At 44.4% G+C, this 21494-nt stretch overlaps 1 protein-coding gene across 3 annotated transcripts in view; it reads left to right on the plus strand.

The window, feature by feature from the left end:
* The first annotated feature begins 20845 nt into the window (after positions 1-20845).
* TIAM2 (TIAM Rac1 associated GEF 2) overlaps positions 20846-21494 on the plus strand; it is a 136291-nt gene continuing 135642 nt past the window's right edge. For 2 of the 3 annotated variants that reach the window (XM_080998339.1, XM_080998341.1), the window contains exon 1: positions 20853-21249. The gene's annotated coding sequence lies outside the window, so the exon portion shown is untranslated. Of the gene's footprint in view, positions 21250-21494 lie in introns of all 3 variants that reach the window. The other variant, XR_013983900.1, reaches the window with a different exon arrangement.

Raw genomic sequence — 21494 nt, forward strand, 5'->3', positions numbered from 1 at the left:
TACTTTCTGAGTCACCTTCTAAGGTAGTCCCACGTAGAGCGCATTGCAGTAGTCCAAGCAGGGTGGCCCCTCCCACATAATAAAAAGAGAATAGCAAAAACAGAGTTTTGTATAAAATTTGCATATACTAATGTATGCATGCACATTTAAACTTAATTGCTATCATTTAAACAGAAATACCACAGTGCGGAAGACATACGAGGTGATCTTGTGTCTGCTCAGTCTGTGTTAATGGGCAACTTCAAGCCCCCTGCTTGCCTATCTTTAAACAGGACTTGAACCAGACAGCCTTTCAAATAGAGGTTCCCACACCTTCTAATGGGAGACTTGCCCATATAAGACCACTTTGCACATGACAACCTTGCAATAAAAAGCCCCCCAACCTTATTTATTTATTTCTTTAGGGTATTTATATACCACTTCATATACATAATTCCTAAGCAGCTGAAACATGTGTTTTCTACTTATCTAGCTGAGTCTTTTAATAAATAATTATAGGTTGCTACAGTGTACAAAAGACTGAAACTTTGAAAAATTGCTGGTAGAAAGTCACATTCAGATAATGGGCCTGTGTGAGAGAGAGAGATGGAGGGAGGGAGGGAGAGAGAGGATTGTGTGAGTGAAGGATTGAAGCACAGAGCAAATCCAAGTGGTGAAATACCAGGGGGAAATTGTTATGGAACCCAAGCTTCATTATTTATGCTCCTGTTATGATGAAGTATTTAGGATCTTGCACATTGGGGGAAAGTATTTTCATTTATCTGTAAGGGCATGACTTGATTTGTACAATTGCATACTCCATTTGCTTCCTTTATTCAATTTCTGCTCAGATTGCATAACTGCAAACGACTTGTCCCATGAAAGGAAGTAGGGCTGCCTCCAGTTATGCAGGTTGGCTTGGGGCAAGGTGCCCTGAATCGCCCCTCATGTCCTCCTTGCCACTGTCACTGCTGCTACCCCTTCTCTTGTCATCTCCCTTTGTGCCCTATCCACACAACAGAGAGGGCCTGGCCCAAAGTCACTCAGAAGGTTTCGTGGCGAAAGGTGACCAGGATAGACAAATTACACTTTTATGGCAGGCACAAATTGTGGCCTCCTTCAGCAGTCTTTGTCAAAATCCAAATGGGCATAGAAGCAAACAACAACAACAGAAACCCCTTGTCTCACTAGAGATGCCATACTGTATCTTACTCAGGGCTTACAAGCATTTTTGTGAGGAAACAGAAAGAGCGGCCTGCACTATAGTTACCTTTCCAGAATTAGTTAATGGAGGAGAAAGAAGTCATGAATTTCAGGGGCTTTTGCCCCTGACAAATTTCATCAGCGGAACAATTTAGAAGCAAACATCAGGCAAATAGCTCTGCCCCGTTCTGTCAGAAGAAATTAGTGTCGGAGGGTCTAATTCTCCACTCCATTACACCAGATTTTTATGCTGGTGTAATTTCATTTGCCTCAAGTGACTTCTGTCAGTGTAAACCTGGTGTGACTGAATGGAGAATTAGGTCCTGGTTCTTGTTATCAAATACATACCAAGCTTGAGAGTTTAGAGTTGCCTTTCCATTCCCATCCTTCTGCTTTTAACAGCTGTCTGGCAGGTAGAACTGTAGCAGGTGAAACTTCATGGGGACAGCCATGAAGTGATGGCAAAAGCTTCACCCAGTGCACCCACACAGAGCAGGGGAGGGTCAAGCTACACAATGCACTTAATGCAGAGTGTGCAGCTGTGTCTCTTATTTTTCTTATTACATGTGCAGAGTGGGTGACGGTTACCAGGATTGCAATGCAGAGGACTGGGAGATTTACCCAGTGGCAGACTTCAGGGTCTCAAATTTCAGTGGCGCCCAGTGCAACACCAAGCTCCATTCTAAATCATAGTTGTGGCATCCCCTATGGTGCTCCCAAGGCTCTCTGCCCAGTGCAACTGAACCAGTTGTTCTTCCCTAAATCTGCCTGTGTTTATCTCTTTCATCACCAGATGTGCTCCTTCTTCCTCTGCAATATGTAAAAAAGTTCCCTTTGGTGTCAAAGGGAACTTTTAAACTATGTTTTTGTGATTTTTTAATAGGTTTAGGTGGTTGTTATCATTGCATTTTTAAAAACTCAGTTGTGTAAATCTGAGAAAGCAATATATATATTTAATAAACCTAATCAGAAGTGGCTCACCAGGTAAGGCAGAGCCATTAAACCAGACATGGCCAAACTTGGCCCTCCAGCTGTTTGGGGACTACAACTCCCATCAGCCCTGACCATTGGTCCTGTTAGCTAGGGATGATGGGAGTTGTAGTCTCAAAACAGCTGGAGGGCCAAGTTTGGCCATGCCTGCACTAAACAGAGGCAGAGCTAGCTGCTCTGGCACCAGGAGCCATAGCTGTCAGCTTTTCCCTTTTCTTGCGAGGAATCCTATTCGGAATAAGGGAATTTCCCTTAAAAAAAGGGAAACACTGACAGCTATGCTCAGAGCGGCTCACATACTATGCACCGGGGTGGGAGGGCTAGCTGCCTGCAGGGGCGGGGCTAGCATCCCAAGGGAGTGGCGAGTGTCCCATGGGGCGGGGCGGTGATGTCACCCCCCTCTGAATGACACCCGGGGCGGACCGCACCCCACACACCCCCTTCCTCCGCCAGTGCCACTAGGCTGACTTCAACCCATGTGGGTCGCTGTTGCTTACTGGGAGGGAGAGGAGCAAGGTGGTTTGGAAGGGTTAGTGCAGTGCAAACACGCTTGGCAGAAGCCAATATGGTGCTTCTGCTGGTACTTTTGCACTTTTAAGCACACCTCCACACAGTAAGCTACAGCAACCCACCTGGTAGGAAGCTAGTGTAGAGGCTCTGCCTCATCCAACCAAATCTCACCCAACTAAATATCATAGGCTGCAAGCACACTCTAAATGTAAAGCACCCACTCACCCAAAAAAGAACCCTGGGAACTGTAATTTACTCCTTACAGAGGTACAGTTCCCATCGCCTTTAACAACCTGCAGCTCCCAGGATTCTTGGTGTGTGTGTGGGGGGGGGGGGTAATATGTTTTAAATGTGCACACACACCATAAGTGCATACAGCCATAGCCTCATGGGGAGAGGGGGAGATGAGGGGTAGCAGCTGGGAAGGGATAAAACGCCCTTCCCCATTCACTGCAATCTCAATAACGATCAACCCCCTGACAGCTGTAATTAATTTAAGAAAAACAAGAGACATCTCTGCACACTCTGCATTCAGCTTAGTCTGACCTCGGGCAGAAAAGGAAGGCAGCCTTTAGCAGAGTTAGACACACTTAAGCCCCCTGATTTCAATGGCTTTGGCTTAAGCACACAGAACTGCTGGATTATGTCCTCTCAGTGCAAGCCTGTGTTTACTCAGAATTCAAGGGGAATTGTTTCCTCAGGAGTGTGTTTGGGATGGCAGCTCAACAGTGAATTGCTTTGCACAGCCCCAGTAACGCAAACTGATTGGGAAGGAGCAAAGCAGCTTTGAGTTGCTCTCCAGAAGGCTGCAACTTCACATGTCTTGCTAAGTCATCGTTAGAGTTACCATGTTGTGGGAACCAGCTTTTTTATATTTAAAAATTAGAAAAGTAGAGCTGTCTAAGAGCCTTTGGGGGGGGGTGAGAGGGAGAAGTGGGGGAAGATGCCCTCTACTAGGTACTGTATACAAATTCTTTGTGACTTACATACGAAGCTGAGCCTGCTGGGTCAAGCCCAATGGCCCATATAGTTCAGTATCCTCTTTTTACAGTGGCCAACCAGATGCCTGTGAGAAGCCTGCAAGATGGACATGAGCACAACAGCACCTTGTCCACCCGCAGTTCCCAGCAACTGGTATTCAGAGGCATAATGGAAGCACTGGTTTCCAGAAAGTCCAATATTATTCATGTTTACTCAGACAGATATTCTGCTGCATTTGGTGAGGCTTAAACCAAACTAAGGCCACAAAGGACTGTAGCCTTAAAATACAGTGGACGCACGGGTTGCAAACGTGATCCATGTGGGATGCATGTTCGCAACCTGTGTCTGCGCATGCGCGGGTTGCGATTCGGCGCTTCTGCGCATGCACGACTGCTGAAACCTGGAAGTAACCCGTTCCAGTACTTCTGGGTTTTGGCAGTCTGCAACTCGAAAAAAACGCTACCTGAAGCGGCTGTAACCCGAGGTATGACTGTAATGCCAAGCAGCCTTGATGCTCACATACCAAAAACATAAATAAAATGGCAGCATCACTGTAACAAGGGCATGTTAAAATCCACATCTTCATTCTGTGTTTTTGCATCTTACTTGCGTTCAAAGAAGAATATTTTGGGGAGGGCTGCACTGGCAACTCTCTCTCTCACTCACTCACTCTCTCTCTCTCTCTTACCATTGCTGCTCCTTTAAGGGGAAAAAAAGAGAGAAAAGATGATAACGCTGCAATGGCGCTGCTAATCATCTATATAGCTGCTGAAGATGCACCCGATTTTATGTTTGCTAAAGGGGCCGTTTTTCTTCTCCCATTTTGCACATTTTGCTTTCGACTGCACAAAACTTTAATAAAAATGGTTCCCCAGGAGGGGGTTTCTTCAGCATTCTCAGCAAAGGCTGTGCATGTTGCAAAAGGGGGGGGGGGTCCCGTCCAACAGTTCGCCCAGCTGTCTTAGCTAAGTAATTAGCCTAATAGCAATTTGGAAGGTTGCTGCCTATTAGGCATTGTGCTTCTTTGATTCCAAGCGAAGTGTGAATCCAATGACTGACATTTCAGAAATGTGTGGGAAAAACCATAATCACCCAGCATCTGCCTTCTGTGTGCTTTTTTTTTTTTTTTAAAATAAATTCAGGAAGCGTCCTTTTTTGTTTTTCAAATCACTCGCCTTTCAGCAAAGCAGGGCAGCCAGCAAAGGGGTGGGTGTGAAGCAGACACAATGCAGCACAATGTGTGCGAAGTCCGCACACCAGAGTGTCCCTCCAACTAGCACTTTGGCTTTGCCCCTTGTGTGGTTGACTTCAACTCCAAAATAAATTCTTATTCTGCTATTGTAGTGACTCCTAGTTTTTGGCATTTAGACACGGGCTCTGTGGGGCAGGTAGGATATAAGAGGTATTCAGAATGGCACGAAAGGTTTGATTGGTTTTCTCTAAAGGAAATGTTTTTAAATAAAGTAGGCATAACTTTAAAAATACTAGAGGAAGTAATTCCTTTTTTCAAGGGGTAAAGCAGAACTAAAGAAAGCAAATGGGTCTGTTAAGAGCCAACCGAAAAAAGCTGGAACATTTATGTTATTGTGCTTTCCTCTGCCTCTGTGGAGATAAAATGTGTTTTAATTGTCATGTCAACCCTGTGAGGTAGGTCAGGCTGAGCTTGGCCTAAGTCTAGACAGTGAACAGTTGCCTCCAGATTGTTGGTATATGGAGGGATGAGTTCCAGTACATACCAGGAAATTTAGGTTCGTCCAATTGAAGTGAATTAAAGTGTTCCGTCGGCCTTGCACAAAAATACCCATTAAAAATAAACTGATGTTTGCAGTTATAAAAGTAATGGGGAAATGCACCAGAAAGTGTGAAATGAATGGATAATGGGAGAATATGCAAACACTGTGCAAACAAATCTGAATGAATGCTCAATAAATAGGTCATTGGGATGAGTCCTGATGATTAATCCTTTTAACCTCCCATAACTTTTTTATCCTAGCCCAAAACATCAGTCTTCTGATCATCCTCTTCCTTCCTCCCTTCCTCCCCCCTCCCTTCCTCAGTTGTGTAACAGCAGAACTATGCGGATTCTCAGGCTTTTTGTATTCCAGCTGAAATAGCAAGCTTCTTCTTACTATGAACTGCCTATACAGTGGTACCTCGGGTTAAGTACTTAATTCGTTCCGGAGGTCCGTTCTTAACCTGAAACTGTTCTTAACCTGAAGCACCACTTTAGCTAATGGGGCCTGCTGCTGCTGCCGCGCCGCTGGAGCATAATTTCTGTTCTTATCCTGAAGCAAAGTTCTTAACCTGAAGCACTATTTCTGGTTTAGCGGAGTCTGTAACCTGAAGCATATAGAACCTGAAGCGTATGTAACCTCAGGTACCATTGCATATATATCACCCCTTTCCTCCATAGCGTCAATGTAAACAAGTGCAAATAGATGTATATTGGAGCAAAAAGTTTTAATTTTACAGACACACTCATGGGGTCTGAATTGGAGGTGATGGACCAGGAGCGAGGCCTCGGCGTCAGAGTAGATCCCTCGATGAAGATGTTGACCCAGTGTGAGGTGGCCGTGAAGAAGGCAAAATCCATGCTAGAGATCATTGGGAAAGGAATTGAAAACAGAACTGCCGATAATAATGCCGTTATAGAAATCTATAGCGAAACCACATTTGGAGTACTGTTTACAGTTCTGGTCTCCTTCCCTCAAAAAGGAACTTGTAGAGATGGGAAAGGTTCAGAACAGGGCCACCAAAATAACTGAGGGGATGGAGCGGGAAAAGTTGCAGCATTTGGGACTTTCTAGCTTAGGGGAAAGGTGACTAAGAAGTGACATGGTAGATGTTTACAAAATTATGCTTTGCATGGAGAAAGAAGATAGAGAAAAGTTCTTTTTTTCCTCCTTCTCTTATAGCACTAGAACTCATTGATACCCAAAGAATGTTGGAAAATTTAGGACTGCTAAAACAAAGTACTTTTTCTCACAGTGCGTAGTTAAACTATGGAATTCACTCTACCAGGAGGCAGGGATAGCCACCAGCTTGGATGGGTTTAAAAGAGGATTAGACAAATTCTTAGGTGGGGGAGAGCTATCAATGTCTACTAGTCATGATGGCTATGCTCCACCTCCATAGTTTGAAGCAGCAATGCTTCTGAATATTGGTTGCTGGAAAACACAGGAGGGGGAAGAGGGCTCATGTGCCATATTCTGCTCACTGGCTTTCTATAGGCATCTGTTTGGCAACTGTGGGAACAGTACTAGATGAGCCAGTGGACTAGATCCAGCTGGGCTCTCAAGGTGTATAGTACCCAAGGTGGCAGACATGGTTCTTCCAATCTGCTCCATTTTGTCCTCACAGGGTTGGGGCAAGGCAGAGTACAGTGGTACCTCGGGTTACAGATGCTTCAGGTTACATACGCTTCAGGTTACAGACTCTGCTAACCCAGAAATAGTACCTCGGGTTAAGAACTTTGCTTCAGGATGAGAACAGAAATCATGCAACGGCGGTGCAGCGGCAGCAGGAGGCCCCATTAGCTAAAGTGGTGCTTCAGGTTAAGAACAGTTTCAGGTTAAGTACAGACCTCCAGAATGAATTAAGTTCTTAACCCGAGGTACCACTGTGTGTGAACCTGTGAGTTTTGTGGCTGTGTGGCAATTAGAATGTGGATTTCCCCAATCCTAGTCAACACTCTAATCACTATACAACACTGGGCAGGCTTTTTTTTTTTTTAATTAATATTTATTAAAGTTTCACAAAAATAGAATCACATTAATAAAAAAGAAAAATTTAAAAAGAAGAAAGAAAAATACACACTACAAAATACAAAATACAAAAAGATAAAAGAGGAAAAAAAACAGTTAAAAACAATTCCGTCTTTTCATAACTTCTTTTACATTTACTTGTTTCCTGGACTTCCTCATACCTCCCTCTTTTGTATTCCAATTCAGTTTGTTAATCCAGCAATTTCTTTCCCTCCTTTTTAATCCCAATCCTTAATCTTAATATATTATAGCATTAAGTTTTTACCTATTAAAAACCAATTTTTCCATTCTTTTAACCTTTTTAATCCTAATCCTTAATCTTGATATATTTATAACTTTAAAGCCTGTACAGCTAGAAGCCACTTAACTTCAATCCAACATCACTCTAACATTCTTTAATTTTGCAATATTTCTGTAAATAATATTTGAATTTCTTCCAATCTTCTTCCACCAACTCTTCTCCCTGGTCCCGGATTCTGCCAGTCATTTCCGCCAATTCCATGTAGTCCATCATTTTCATCTGCCATTCCTCCAGTGTGGGTAGCCCTTGTGTCTTCCAATACTTTGTGATGAGTATTCTTGCTGCTGTTGTTGCATACATAAAAAAAGTTCTATCCTTCTTTGGCACCAATTGGCCGACTATGCCCAGGAGAAAGGCCTCTGGTTTCTTCAAGAAGGTATATTTAAATACCTTTTTTAATTCATTATATATCATCTCCCAGAAAGCCTTAATCTTTGGGCACGTCCACCAAAGGTGAAAAAATGTACCTTCAGTTTTTTTACATTTCCAACATTTATTATCAGGCAAATGGTAGATTTTTGCAAGCTTGACTGGGGTTATGTACCACCTGTATATCATTTTCATAATATTCTCCCTTAGGGCATTACATGCCGTAAACTTCATACCTGTGGTCCATAACTTTTCCCAGTCAGCGAACATGATGTTATGTCCAACATCTTGTGCCCATTTAATCATAGCAGATTTCACCGTTTCATCCTGAGTATTCCATTTCAGCAGCAAGTTATACATTCTTGACAAATTCTTAGTTTTGGGTTCTAACAGTTCTGTTTCTAATTTTGATTTTTCCACCTGGAAAGCAATTTTCTTATCCAAATTGTATGCCTCCATTATCTGATAATAATGAAGCCAGTCTCGCACTTTGTTTTTTAGTTTTTCAAAACTCTGCAATTTCAATCTGTCTCCATCTTGTTCCAAAATTTCCCAATATTTTGGCCATTTGACCTCCATATTGAGCTTTTTCAAGGCTTTCGCTTCCATTGGTGACAGCCACCTTGGAGTTTTATTTTCCAGTAAATCCTTGTATCTTATCCAAACATTAAACAATGCTTTCCTGACAATATGGTTTTTAAATGCTTTATGCGCTTTGACCTTGTCATACCACAGATATGCATGCCATCCAAACACATTGTTGAAACCTTCTAGATCCAAAATGTCAGTGTTTTCAAGAAGCAGCCATTCTTTCAACCAGCAGAAAGCTGCTGATTCATAGTAAAGTTTAAGGTCTGGCAGGGCAAATCCACCTCTATCCTTTGCATCTGTTAATATTTTAAATTTTATTCTAGGCTTCTTGCCCTGCCAGACAAATCTAGAAATATCTCTCTGCCACCTCTTGAAACAGTCCATTTTGTCCACAATTTGCAATGTTTGAAACAAAAACAATATTCTAGGCAATACATTCATTTTTACAGCAGCAATACGACCCATCAGTGAAAGCTTCAAGTTTGACCAAATTTCTAAGTCTTTTTTCACTTCAGCCCAACATCTTTCATAGTTATCTTTGAATAAGTTCCCATTTTTTGCTGTCAAGTTAATCCCCAAATATTTAACTTTCTTAACCACTGTTAAACCTGTCTCATTCTGAAACCTCTCTCTCTCTATTGGTGTTAGATTTTTCTCTAAAACCTTAGTTTTTACTTTATTCAATTTAAATCCTGCAACTTGACCAAATTCTTGAATCAGTTCTAAAACCCTTTTGGCACACTGGGCAGGCTTATACATACTGTTTCAGCATGGTGGGAACATTCTGCGTGATCCACTCAAGCTATGTGATTTTCTGTTGCGGATATTACCACTGTACCATGAAACAGCGGCCCACTCTGTGTGGCATATATGAGCTGGGCCTCAAATTGCATCTATAGAAAACAAAGCTCTTCCCAGTTTATGCATTCAGCAGGATTAAGAGGGTAGACTCTTTTTCTACACTGTATGGTTGAAGGTGAGGGTTTACAGGTTTGGATGCTACTCCTTCCAACCTAAATACCTTCTTGCACATAGGAAAGCCGCATGCTCAGACTACTTAAAGCCAGACATGTGTTTAAAAGCATTATCTGCCACAGTGGAAAAAGGGGTGGCCTCTGTTTTTATCAGCAGAAGGTGTGCCTGTGTGAAGAGTGTGAAACTTGCACACACACACACGCGCGCGCGCACACACGCGCGCACACACACACACACACACACACACATAACCTCCCTGTAGTCTGTCTTCATTCTCCATTCAAGGGCTGTGCTTGGCTTGAAGAAGCGGCTGTGGGAATGTGGAGCACCTTCTTCCATGCACTCATCTGCTGGTAAAAACTGCCCACCACCTCCTTTTTCAGGACTGGGGTGAATCTATATTTCGACACACTGATCTACCACCATCACATTTAGTTTGGTCTTCCCTTGCATGTTACTTTTCTGTGTTTTTTGATGCGTTTGTTTTTTCCTTCCCATGAGACAATATTTTAAATCAGCTTATCGTGGAACTTGACTGATGGTTACCACCATAGCAAATCACAGGTACATTTCTTGTGCAGTTAACATCCACACAAGTTGGTCAAACCACATGTTGTTAGTGTGAGCAGTTTTGAGAGCATCAGTCAGTCATTTCACTGATTCCATCAAAACCGCTCAATATGGGAATGACACCTTTCAAATTCAGTGTGATTGGCACCAAACAAAACAAAGAGTGCTCTCAGGGCATGCAAATTAGGACCTGTAGATCAGGAGTAGCACAACCAACTCCAAGAATAAGCAGCTCCACAGAATACGACACTGGCTCTGGTCCAATTCGTTTTCACACCTAACTTGGCTAAGCTGTCCCTGGTGAATATAAAGACTGTTCTGTTGCTGTATTTTTAGACCATAAGACTTTAAGCAGGAAAAGTGCAAGTGTGACTATGAGTCATTTCACACACACACTTGCATTTTTATAGATACTTTTCATGATATGAATGAATGCTGTAGGCAGGACATCCAATGATTAATCATCCATTGAAAACTAAGCACCATGTAACAATCCGTATAAGTTTTCTACATGGTTGCAAGATAAGCTGAGAGCTCCACTGTCATTCCTGCCTCTTGAGGCAGAAATATGGAGCCCAGAAAACATATATAGATGTGGGTAGTAAGGCATGAATATAAGCAACACGGTGGTGGCAAATGTATAAATAGCACTGTGGTGTTTGCTTTTCAATTATTTTCAGATGTTGGGGGGGGGGGGTTTACATTAAATGTAACTATGAAAAAATGTTAATGGAAAATAATGTTCTGTTTGTGTCATAAAAGTGCTGGACAACAGCCACAATGCATGTATTAAATCTACTAAATTGCAGCTAGGTTGTTCTTGTTCTCAATTCGATTTGAAGCTGGGGGGGGGTTTGGGGGGGAGGAAAGAAATGCATAGAAATGCAGCATTTCTCAAGAAACAACAGGATAGATATTAATTGTGGCTAATGTTGTATGCACCAGCAGTGGGAACACCCTGGTTACAGAGTAAATGGGAATAGGAACACAAACCACAGTTCCAAGAATTCTTTGGGAGAAGCCATGATATCAACATACGGTAGTGTTTTAAATGGATGGTGTGGATGTGAGCAGTGTTCAGCCCAGCAGAAATGATCTGGGTTGTTAACAGAATATGCTAAATAGTATACTTCAGAGGCATGGTGGTCCCAATTGACATGGGAGGGTGATGGGGACAAGCAGAAAATAAACTAAGGATATCGGCCACAGTAACTTCTTACTGTAATAGTCACTGTTGAAAATGTTGTACAGGGATGACAAGAGGCTGATGTGTGGAATGAACAATCCTTCTGGTCTCAGAATGGCCAGTTCTTTACTGCTGTTCCTCACAATTTTGCACTCATTCATGGTACAGTTTGGTTCCTACGGACATCACACTTACTTCTGCATTTGGAACAAAGGGGTTGTTCTCCGCATTCAGTTACGGGTGCATGTCAGCTGTACATTTAAAAATAGCAAACAAAAACCTGGTGCCGTGGCAAGTCAGCGTGTCATTCTCATGCTAGGACTTGCCCACAGCTATACTGCAGTGTTTGAGTTTCATTTAAGTGCAGCGGAAAGAGCAAAAGGGAGCTGTCCCTATTCCAGCCCCCTTGCACGACCCTCTATGAAGAACATAGGGCAATTTCTCACTGGTTGCCAGGAATCAGCTTATGTTCTTAACATTTAGAATGTAAGTACCTAAGAAAAGCCTGCTGGATCAGGCCAATGGCCCACCTCATTCAGCATCCTGTTCTCAAAGTGATCAACTAGACATCTTTGGCAAACTTGCAAGCAGAACCTGAGCAAAAGTTCAAACACTTTGGAATGACCTGGCTGTTGGCATTGGGCAGGCACCTTCACTGTACTCTTTTCAGGACCCGCTAGAAACATTTTTTCAGGACCAGACCATTCATGGGGCAAGGTGAGATGACTGTCTTAGGTGGTAGATCCACAATAATGGCAGATCTGCCTTCAAGGAATGCATCACTTGCTGCTGCTGCAACTGCCTGGGTGGCAGCCATGGCTGTGGTGTGCTCCTTTGGGGCTGGATCTTCTGCCTCCTACAGCAGCCTCTTGGCAAATAGGAGGTGCTCCTTGATCCCAATGTAGATCTTTATCCCTGCCCTCTTGTTCCTGATGTAGATATTCACTCACCCCGGGCAGGAAGAGGCACCATTTTGTGCTTTGCCTCAGGTGCCAAACTGTATTGGTCCCACCCTGCATTTTTGTTTAGGCAAGCCTACCCAGATATGTAGACTGTAAGTGTCATTAGTATACAACAGTATTCAGAAGTCTCTCCTATTCCGTTTGATGGGCGTTGCATCTGATGGATGCAAGACTGCAGCCTTAAGCTCATTACTCTGGTAACCAGTGGTCTGTGGCACTCTTTCCTGGGTCACTAGAGTATTTTAATTTGATAGAAATATTTTAAATAAACAAATTGTGAGACGCTCATGTGATAAGGATGAGATCCTCCCATGTAGAAGTTCTCACGCTGTCCTAGCAATGCAGGAAGGAATGATAGTGCATCTGCTCCCATAGTGCCAGAGTAACATAAATGTTGATCTCTATCCTCAACTTATCAGTTACCTACTTTGCAGGATTCTTGAAAGGTTTCTGTTGAGACAGATGATACTGCAAAGTGCCTTGAATGCTGTTAAGTGCTATATAAATGCAAAGTGTTCTTAATAAAGTCATTGTTTAAGTAAATAGTCTCTGAGGGGCTCCTCTGGTGCTTATCGTGTAAAACCACACTGCATCTGGTTGCTGAAGCACACACACACACAAAATTATCTATTATCAGGACTGTTACAATCTTCAGATAGAAATGACCTTGAGAGGTCACCCCCCCTTTTGTCATGGCAATGTAGTTATTTATTTGCAAAATGTTATATTTCTTTTCTATCTCAAGAATGCCCACCGTGCTATGAATGTACAACAGAACTTTTCACCTCCAGGTTTCATGAAGACTATTAATGCTTTAAACCCATTTGAAGAACTGTCATTGCTAAACTGGAGTTATTGTGCAAGATCTGAACATTCACATTTCCTCCCTTTGAATGCAGGACAATAAATCTCCCCTCCCTGTGTGCAGATGGTAAGGCTATGACCCAAAAGGAGAATGAGGCTTGCTCATCAAACTGCTCTGACAGTGTAAGTTCCCTTCATTTCAATGGACTGAGTGCCAGTGGAGTGCTTCAAGGATTGAGAAGTTTGCTTTTTATTTTATTTTATTTTTAATCCTGGAGGGGAAAGGGGCTTGAAAGAAATTGAGCAATGATGAGCTATAATTTTCAGCATTTTTATTGTTTTATTTCTAGTAACACACCATAAATTGAACAAATTGGGAAATGTGAAACAAAGAGCCAGCTGTTTATGCATTATATCACTTGTGGGTCCGGAGAGGTTTGTAACTGAGGTCCTGTTGTTCCAGGATGCTGTTTGGGAGATGAGGAGGAGGACCAGGGCTGTCCCTCTGGTTCCATTGTAACTGAACCACTGTAAGTGATCAAAAGGATCAGATTGCATTGGGAAAAGGAACTACACGCTCTTTCTTTTGTGATGCTTTCTCTTAGCTGCTGTTTTTAGAAGCCCCGGGCATGATTTGCCTAAACATGGGGGTCATTGAGGAACTGGAAGCTTGTGGATTTCATTATGGTGGTGGTGGGGGGTCCCCATCTCTATCATAATTTGAGCACTGGAATTGACTTTAAAATGCCTGCTCTGGGAAGAACTACATGTTACTTTTGGGAACTGTGGGTGAGGGAAAAAATTTTATGGGAGGAAGAAGGCTTAATCCTTCCTGTAGCCACTGATTTTCTGCTGCAAGTGATCTACCATGGTTGTTCCCCACCCCCCAACCATGGGCAAAAAAGCCCCCTTTCCTGCTGCAAACGCCCACATACAGTGTCATGAGGCAGACATACATGAGGATGGGAAGGGGCACCCTGGGTTTAGAAAGTTGCATAGCAGGCCAGTGATAGCTCAGGTTTGTTCTCAATTCATGAAGTCATTACACTGGATTAATCCCCATAATCTGAGCTAAATTTGGGGATGGTGTGTACACAGCTATTTCTTCTCATTTGGACTAGCTTTCCTGCTTAATCCCTTCAGACCTTCTTGGGGTTAATTCCCAGCTCAGAATTGCGCTAATGAAACAGCTATTGACAATGTTAAACTAACACAGAAAATTAATACCATGTGGTTGCCTGGAAGGAATCACGTTTTGAAATTTCAGCTATAGTTTCGCGGCAGAACAATGATTTGCAACACATATTGCCTAAGTTATAAACCATCTGGACACAAGTATCTGTTCTGTGAAGCTTCTTTATTATCATCAAGTCGGATGAGTTAACATGCAGCTCACTGCCTCCTGTGAAAAGGGACATTTGGTAGAGCCCATTGCTAGATATTCTGATCATATGGTTGGCGGAGGCTATTTTGCATGTTACTAAATTTGGCAAATATGTGACTGATCACACTGTATACATAGTGGGGGAAAATATGGGGCATTTACAGGATATATTGTGGGTACTGGCAGTGGATGTGGGGTTGCTAGTGTTTTCTGGAAGAACTTTAGTGCTGTTGATATTTACATAGTATTTCCACACCAGGTAAATATTCAGCTACTGAAATTCTACCTGCCAGACACAGGATCCAGATTGGGGTGGGAATGGTAAGCCTAGGCATCCTTGCTAATTTTATGCAATATGAACTGAACAATTCATGAATATAGCCAAGCCTTTTCCCCTTTTTTTTTTCTTTTTTGTAACAGTCCTCAATGGCATGGAGTACCAGCATCTCCCTCCCCCTCTCTCTCTCTTTCTCTTTCTCTTTCTCTTTCTCTTTCTCTCTCTCTCTTTGCTGCCCATGGCTGACATTTGGGGCTGACACCCATGTCACTTTTATCAATGTATGAGTACTAGCACCTCTTTTATCTTTACCCCAAAATGTACTGGATGTAGCTGTAGTGACATTGCTGAAGGTTTACACTTATGGTAAGTCTTGCTCCCTAACCCTGGCAGGTCACAAGTTATGCAGGGTAGAGATAAATATAAACACGTTATATTGTTCTTGGTCACCCCATGGAGTGTGAGAAATGTCTCAGTAGATGAAGTTCCATTTTCAGGTAGTCCTTTTGCATTTGTATATTTTCCAATAAGAGGAAGGTCTTGTTAGCTCCTGTTAAGCATTCAGTGTCCAGAATCAACAGAATCTGATCTGTGTGTTTCGTTCCATCCCTCCTCCCCCATTCCATATGGTACCTGGAGTCTGCCATGATTTTTTTTATCCTCGCACAGGTTATAGAAATGCTTATAACTTCTTTCAGTCTGAAACAGCAACTTTTTCCCAGGGCTCACCGCAACAGGACAGAATTCCCTTTAGCAATTCCACTGGGCTACCCATAAACTTAAATGATCAATAAGCAGGTTGTTCTATTTGCAATGTGTGTTGTTTTCTCTGCTTCCCAGTTTGCTTGAGGATAGTGAGTGCTAGTTGTCGAATCTTATACAGGTGGGGGTAAGTCTTCTCTGAAAGTCTTGGAAATCTTCTCTGAAATAACGGGGGCATCAGATCCAGAATCTATTCTGAAATTAATGGTTGTCCCACCAGTAGCTTATTCTTCTGTGAGGGTTGGTGTCTTTCCAGATTATAAAACTTGCCCTTTACAGCTGCTATCGCTTTTTGCACCATCTGACTGGGTATGCATTGAATGGCAAACTGGCCTACTTTGGAACATTTCCCACACTATGCTCCTTTGGCTAAGCAAGGTATGCTTTCTAAAAGGGTGCCTATTGTTGTTGCTGGGTTTTTTGTAATGGCTGGACTGCCTTTTCTGGACTTTCCTTTTTCTGCTTTTGGAGAGTCAATTTGCCATTTTCAAAAGGGATGCTGCAACTGCTTCTACTGTTTTGTGAACTAGACGTCACCATTTCCAGATCATTTATCCCTCTTCTGGACTTTACTTAGATTGCCTTGCCTGCTCTAGTGCTTTGTGAAGGGTTAAGTCCTTTGCATAACAACAAGTTCTTCTTCATCAGCATCAAATCCACAGTTTGCAGTTTGTTCACTTTCCTCATGAAAAAAAAAGTCCTTTCTTTTGGGGACGCAAGTGTGTGGCACAAGGCACAATCAATCTTAATTGTGCAACCTGAACTTGCCAATGTGACTGAAGGCACTGAAGAATAGCAACAGTCTGAAAGTGACTTACAATTGGGGGAGGGGCGGAGTGGAATGAGCACACAATCCCTGCCACAATGTCTCTGCATGCATGGGTTCCTCATCAAACCTTTGCACATTCAGCCCAAATGTCTGAAGGGGTCTTCTACATGCTTAGAAGCCTCCACACAATTGTGAACCCTGCAGACACACCCTCTCCTTCCCCCTCCCCAGGCTTTAAGCCCTCTCATGTTCATGCAGATGCCTGAACAGGGCTCTGGTGGTGATTAACTATATAATGACTCTATCCACACATCTGGTTTGCTTGTAATGTAAAAGATGGGGGGGGTTCCTTTTCTGTTGTCTTGCTAGCATAAAAAAGTAATTTTCTAAGAATGTGAAAACACCAATTTAGTGGTAAGCTCAAACACACACACAACACAGTGAAAGAAGAGATGAAGAATTTTGCCCAGACGGACAGCCAGAAATAATTTTTAAAATATAAAAGCTCAACTGAAATTAGATCATTTAGTGGTTATGTTGAAAACCAAGATATTCCAATGGAGAGACAGGCTTACCCTCAACACAACACAGTGGCGGGAGTGGTATAGCGGAATAGCAAAACATACATTTGGGATTATGTCATAGAGGGAGGAAAGACACATTAATCTAATCCAGCAGTGGGGTTTCTGTTTTGCCCAAACTTCAGCACACAAAACAGAACAGCCATTTGGGTATTTCCAGACAATTCTCCTTTCTCTCCCAAAGAGTATCAGGCCCCCGTCATCCCTCCAACTGGCTACCTCCTAGCAACCTAGCCATTGTTCTTATCCATTTTCTTCACAATGATTTTAATATAGCCACCGTCATTGTGAACTATACCCACTGGGAGTTCTGACAAAGCCTGATTTAAGGGAGTCTCCCAGAGAAATTAAATCAGCATAGGAAACAGAGCTTATTTCACTTAATTTCTGTTCTCAAAATTAGCTTCCTTTGTACAGTTGCCCTCTATAGACTGTGTTTGTATATGTTGGTGCATTATGTTCTGCCTCGTATCACAGGTTCTTCATTTTTTTCTTGACCCTTCGACATCCAATTTAGCTGGATTCCCTCTTTCTAATAGAGCAGTTGCATTTCACACGTGCCACTTTACCTTTCGGGGTACGTATGACTGTAAGTCAGTAAAACATGTGTTCCATGTTCTGTGAAAATTCCACCTGTCACGTGTACATATGCTGGGGAGGAAGCTGCATTTGGCCACAGATTTTCAGTTCATATGCATTCAGACAAAGAACAGAAAAAAGAAAGACATATGCTGTAATTATGTACGATAGTGCAGGGGCCTCCCCTCCCCTTCACACACGTATGTAAAATGTTTGGAACAGTCCTCAGGGCAGTTTTGCAGTGTTTGTGATGCAGCAAGTAGCGGTGCATTCTTTAGACAACATTGATTATTACTTCACTTCAGAACGTGGTAAGCCAGCTCTACTGGAATTGAGGGCCTTTGTGCTTATTTTCTTGAGTGGACTCTTGGACACCTGCCCCCAAGTCCTGCCCTGAATGCACTACTGGCAGCAAGTCAAATCCAATCTACTAACCAAATGTGGCAGGCAGCCTCCCAAAGGTCTCTCCAGTCTCACTAACATTCTACACAGATGTGTAGGGTAAATGTGTGGATGTGCCAAGCTAGTACAGTGGTACCTCGGGTTACATACGCTTCAGGTTACAGACTCCGCTAACCCAGAAATATTACCTCAGGCTAAGAACTTTGCTTCAGGATGAGAACAGAAATCGCACGGTAGCAGCGGGAGGCCCCAATAGCTAAAGTGGTGCTTCAGGTTAAGAACAGTTTCAGGTTAAGAACGGACCTCCGGAACGAATTAAGTACGTCACCAGAGGTACCACTGTATCTATTTTGTCTCATTTGTATTGTTTCCTCCCAGCACCTTGTGAGACATTCACCCTATTAGCCTAAAAGCACTGAAGAGCCAACCTGCTGTCATTGAGAGGCAGGAAAGTTTCCTAGGAAACAGGGTGGAACAAGCTGTCAATGCTTTTTTTTTAAAAAAAAAAAAAAGGTGTAATGGTACAAATCACTCATTTTGCTTGTGGAACTTAAGCACTGCAGCCTAAATCATTCAGGGCGGACGTTTAACAAGGTGGACAGAATCCAACAGCACAATTCTAAACATTTACACTCAGAAGTAAGTACCATTGAGTACAAAATGTATTGGGGTTTTTTTGGTAGAACATGGTTAGAAATGTCAAGATCCAGAGATTACAGATGCAGACCCTCCAAGTGTCCCTATTTTCCAGGGATATCTCTGATTTAGAGAAGCTGTCCCGGTTTCAGATTTGATCCCGGGCCTTAGGATGTCCCTATTTTCATTGGAGAAAAGCCATCTGAAAGTAATCCTGTATAGGGAAGTTTTTAAAAAAAGTTTACTATTTTATTATGTTTTTATAGATGTTGGAAGCAGCCCAGAGTGGCTGGGGCAACCCTGTAAGATGTGATGGGTATAAATAGTAAAATTATAATGATGGGATGGGATGTCCCTGTTTTCATCAGAGAAATGTTGGAGGGTGTGCAGATGACCCCCTTATTGCAATGAAATAATGAAAGTTAAGAAGGACGTTATGCACCCACATAAGTAGCCTGTTGCCGTTGAGTGTGATGGAGAAAACTGTTCCACGGCCAGCACTGAAAGAAAATCCAAATGCCAGTTCAGCTGGCTTCCATACATGTAATGAGGGTCAGCACGGGGCTAGTCCAACCAGGAAGTGAGGTGAGGTGACTGCCTCAGGTGGCAGGATCCATAGGGGTAGCAGATCCTGCTCTAGATCTTTATGCCTCCCTCCCCTTGTTCCTGATGTAGATTTTCACTCACCCCTTCTTTCCTGGTTGTGAGGGGAGGGCATCATTTTGCAGTTTGCCTCTGGTGCCAAAACATCTTGGAGTGCCCTGGGCAAGGGCATAACCAGGATTTTTGTTGGGGAGGCCAGAACCTCAGATTTGTATTGATTTGTACTGATTTGGGGGGGGCCAGCTGCCCCCCTTTGGCTACACTCATGGCCCTGGGTGAGGATGCCATCTTGCCATTCACCTCCATTTGGGAGGTGGGGCTGTAGCTCATTGGTAAAACATCTGCTTTGCATGCGGAAGGTTCCAGGTTCCCTCCTCAGCATCTCCAGCCCCCTCTTTGAAATCCTGGAAAGCCACTGCCAGTCTGTGTGGACAGTACTGAGCTAGACCGACCACTGAGATGGGGCTATAAGGTATGGTTACCAGATTTTTTTCAATGAATCCGGGGACACTTTTTTTTTGAAGCTGAATAGCAACAGGGAGTCAGTAGTGGGGATGGTGAGGCAAAAGACCCTGGGCCCAAGCACACATGCATATTGCATAAAGGTGCAAAGCCCTTCTTTTGCACCCTGTGAAACATAAATGTGCAGAGTTTTTAAAAAAACTGAGCAATGGTGCCTGCCCGGGGCTCCTGAGCCTCCCCCGATCTGTCAAAGGGAAGGGGGCAGGAGATTGGGGGAGGTTTGAGAGTCACGGGCGGGCGGCACACCGTTGCCCAGTTTTTAAAAAACTCTGCGCATTTATGTTTCACAGGGTGCGAAAGGGCTTTGCACCTTGCCCGGCAGAGAAACCATGCACCTTGCACCTATCCAGGGCAATGGCCGCCCGCCGGCCCGCAACTCCCAAGCTTCCCCCGTCAGTCAAATCAAAGGGGGAAGGGGACAGGAGATCTGTACCGCCGGACGTCCCTGGTTCCCCTTTGGCAGTGGCGGCGGCAGTGGCAGTCAGCAGCCCGGAGCCAGCCAGAGCCAACTGCACTACCAGGCTGGCTCTGGGCTGCTGAGGATGCCACTGCCACGTTTCCCTGGGACAGTTGTGCAAATCTGGGGACATTCCAGGGACGGAATTTGTCTGGGGACAGATTTGCAAATCTGGGGACTGTCACCGGGGATGTCTGGTAGCCCTACTATAAGGCAGCTTCCCAGGTCCCTCAGGCAGCCATATACCTTAGGCCAGCCTTTAATTGTCTCAAGGCCCTTTCGATAGCAATGTGTGTTCAATAGGTGTCGGCGGGCCTCTGTAAACAAACTACCTCAGACACACATTTCAGAGCGCAGCTCTCGAGGAAGGAACAAGAAGTCATGTGGACCCTGCCTGCCCCCCCCCCCTTCTAGGATGGAAAACCAGGCCTGTCCTCTGCCTTTGGGGCCCTGCTGCTCAGCCTGCCTCCCGCCCCAAGCAAAGTCCTCCTGCCCGGACTGCCACAGCCAGGCAGCTTCTGCCCTGATATTCGCTCTCCCGCGCAAGACATCGAGGAGTGTTAGGTGGCAGCCGCCCGGCAGGGGCGGAGCTGGAGGAGGAGGAGGAGTTGCTCGTGTGTTGCTGTTTGTCGGCTGTGAAGAGCAGAGTCCAGGAGGAGCCCGCGCCCAAGCAGCCGTCCTCCGCGCGCGCGCCGGCCACTTTCCGAGCGACCTCCGAGGCGCGAGCAACTCGGCTCCCTCGGCGTTTTCCTATTGGCCTTCTTGCCGCGGGGAGGCCGCCTGCTGCTGCTGCTGCTGCTGCTGGGTCTCTGAGCGGCGCGAGGCGGGGCTGCGTTTGTTTGGGAATTGTACGAGCCCGCCGGGGGAGAGACTGTGCGTGGAAGAAGAGCCCGCGGGGCGGAGAAAGCCGCTTCCCCTCTGGTGGAAAGCGAGGGCTAGCTCTCGAGGGGAGGAGGAAGCCCATTCCAGAGGGGCTGAGTTGTTCTTGTCAGCACACAGAACAGCAGCTCGGCGGCCGCCCTCGGAGGCGGACGGCTCGGCTTAGCCCTGCGCGGGTCTCCTCGGAAGGAAGCGCTGCTGGCTTACCCCGAGGTAAGTAGGACTAGGCGGAGGAGGAGGGAGGCATCCTTCCTGAGGGCTTTTCGAGGGGCGAGCGCGCGTGTCTTCCCTTGAATTCGTGAGGCTTGTCCCACCAGCACGTTCTCGGGGTAGACCCGCTGAAATTAATGGGCTGCAGCCCATCTAAGACCATCGGCTCTAGTGGCTGAACTGATTCGGGTGGCACCCGAAGGCGCCTTCAGAACTTTAGGTTGGAGGTGAGCTACGAAGCTCGAAGC

This window comes from Podarcis pityusensis, assembly GCF_964106645.2.
Source record: "Podarcis pityusensis genome assembly, chromosome: 3".
Lineage (NCBI taxonomy): Eukaryota > Metazoa > Chordata > Lepidosauria > Squamata > Lacertidae > Podarcis > Podarcis pityusensis.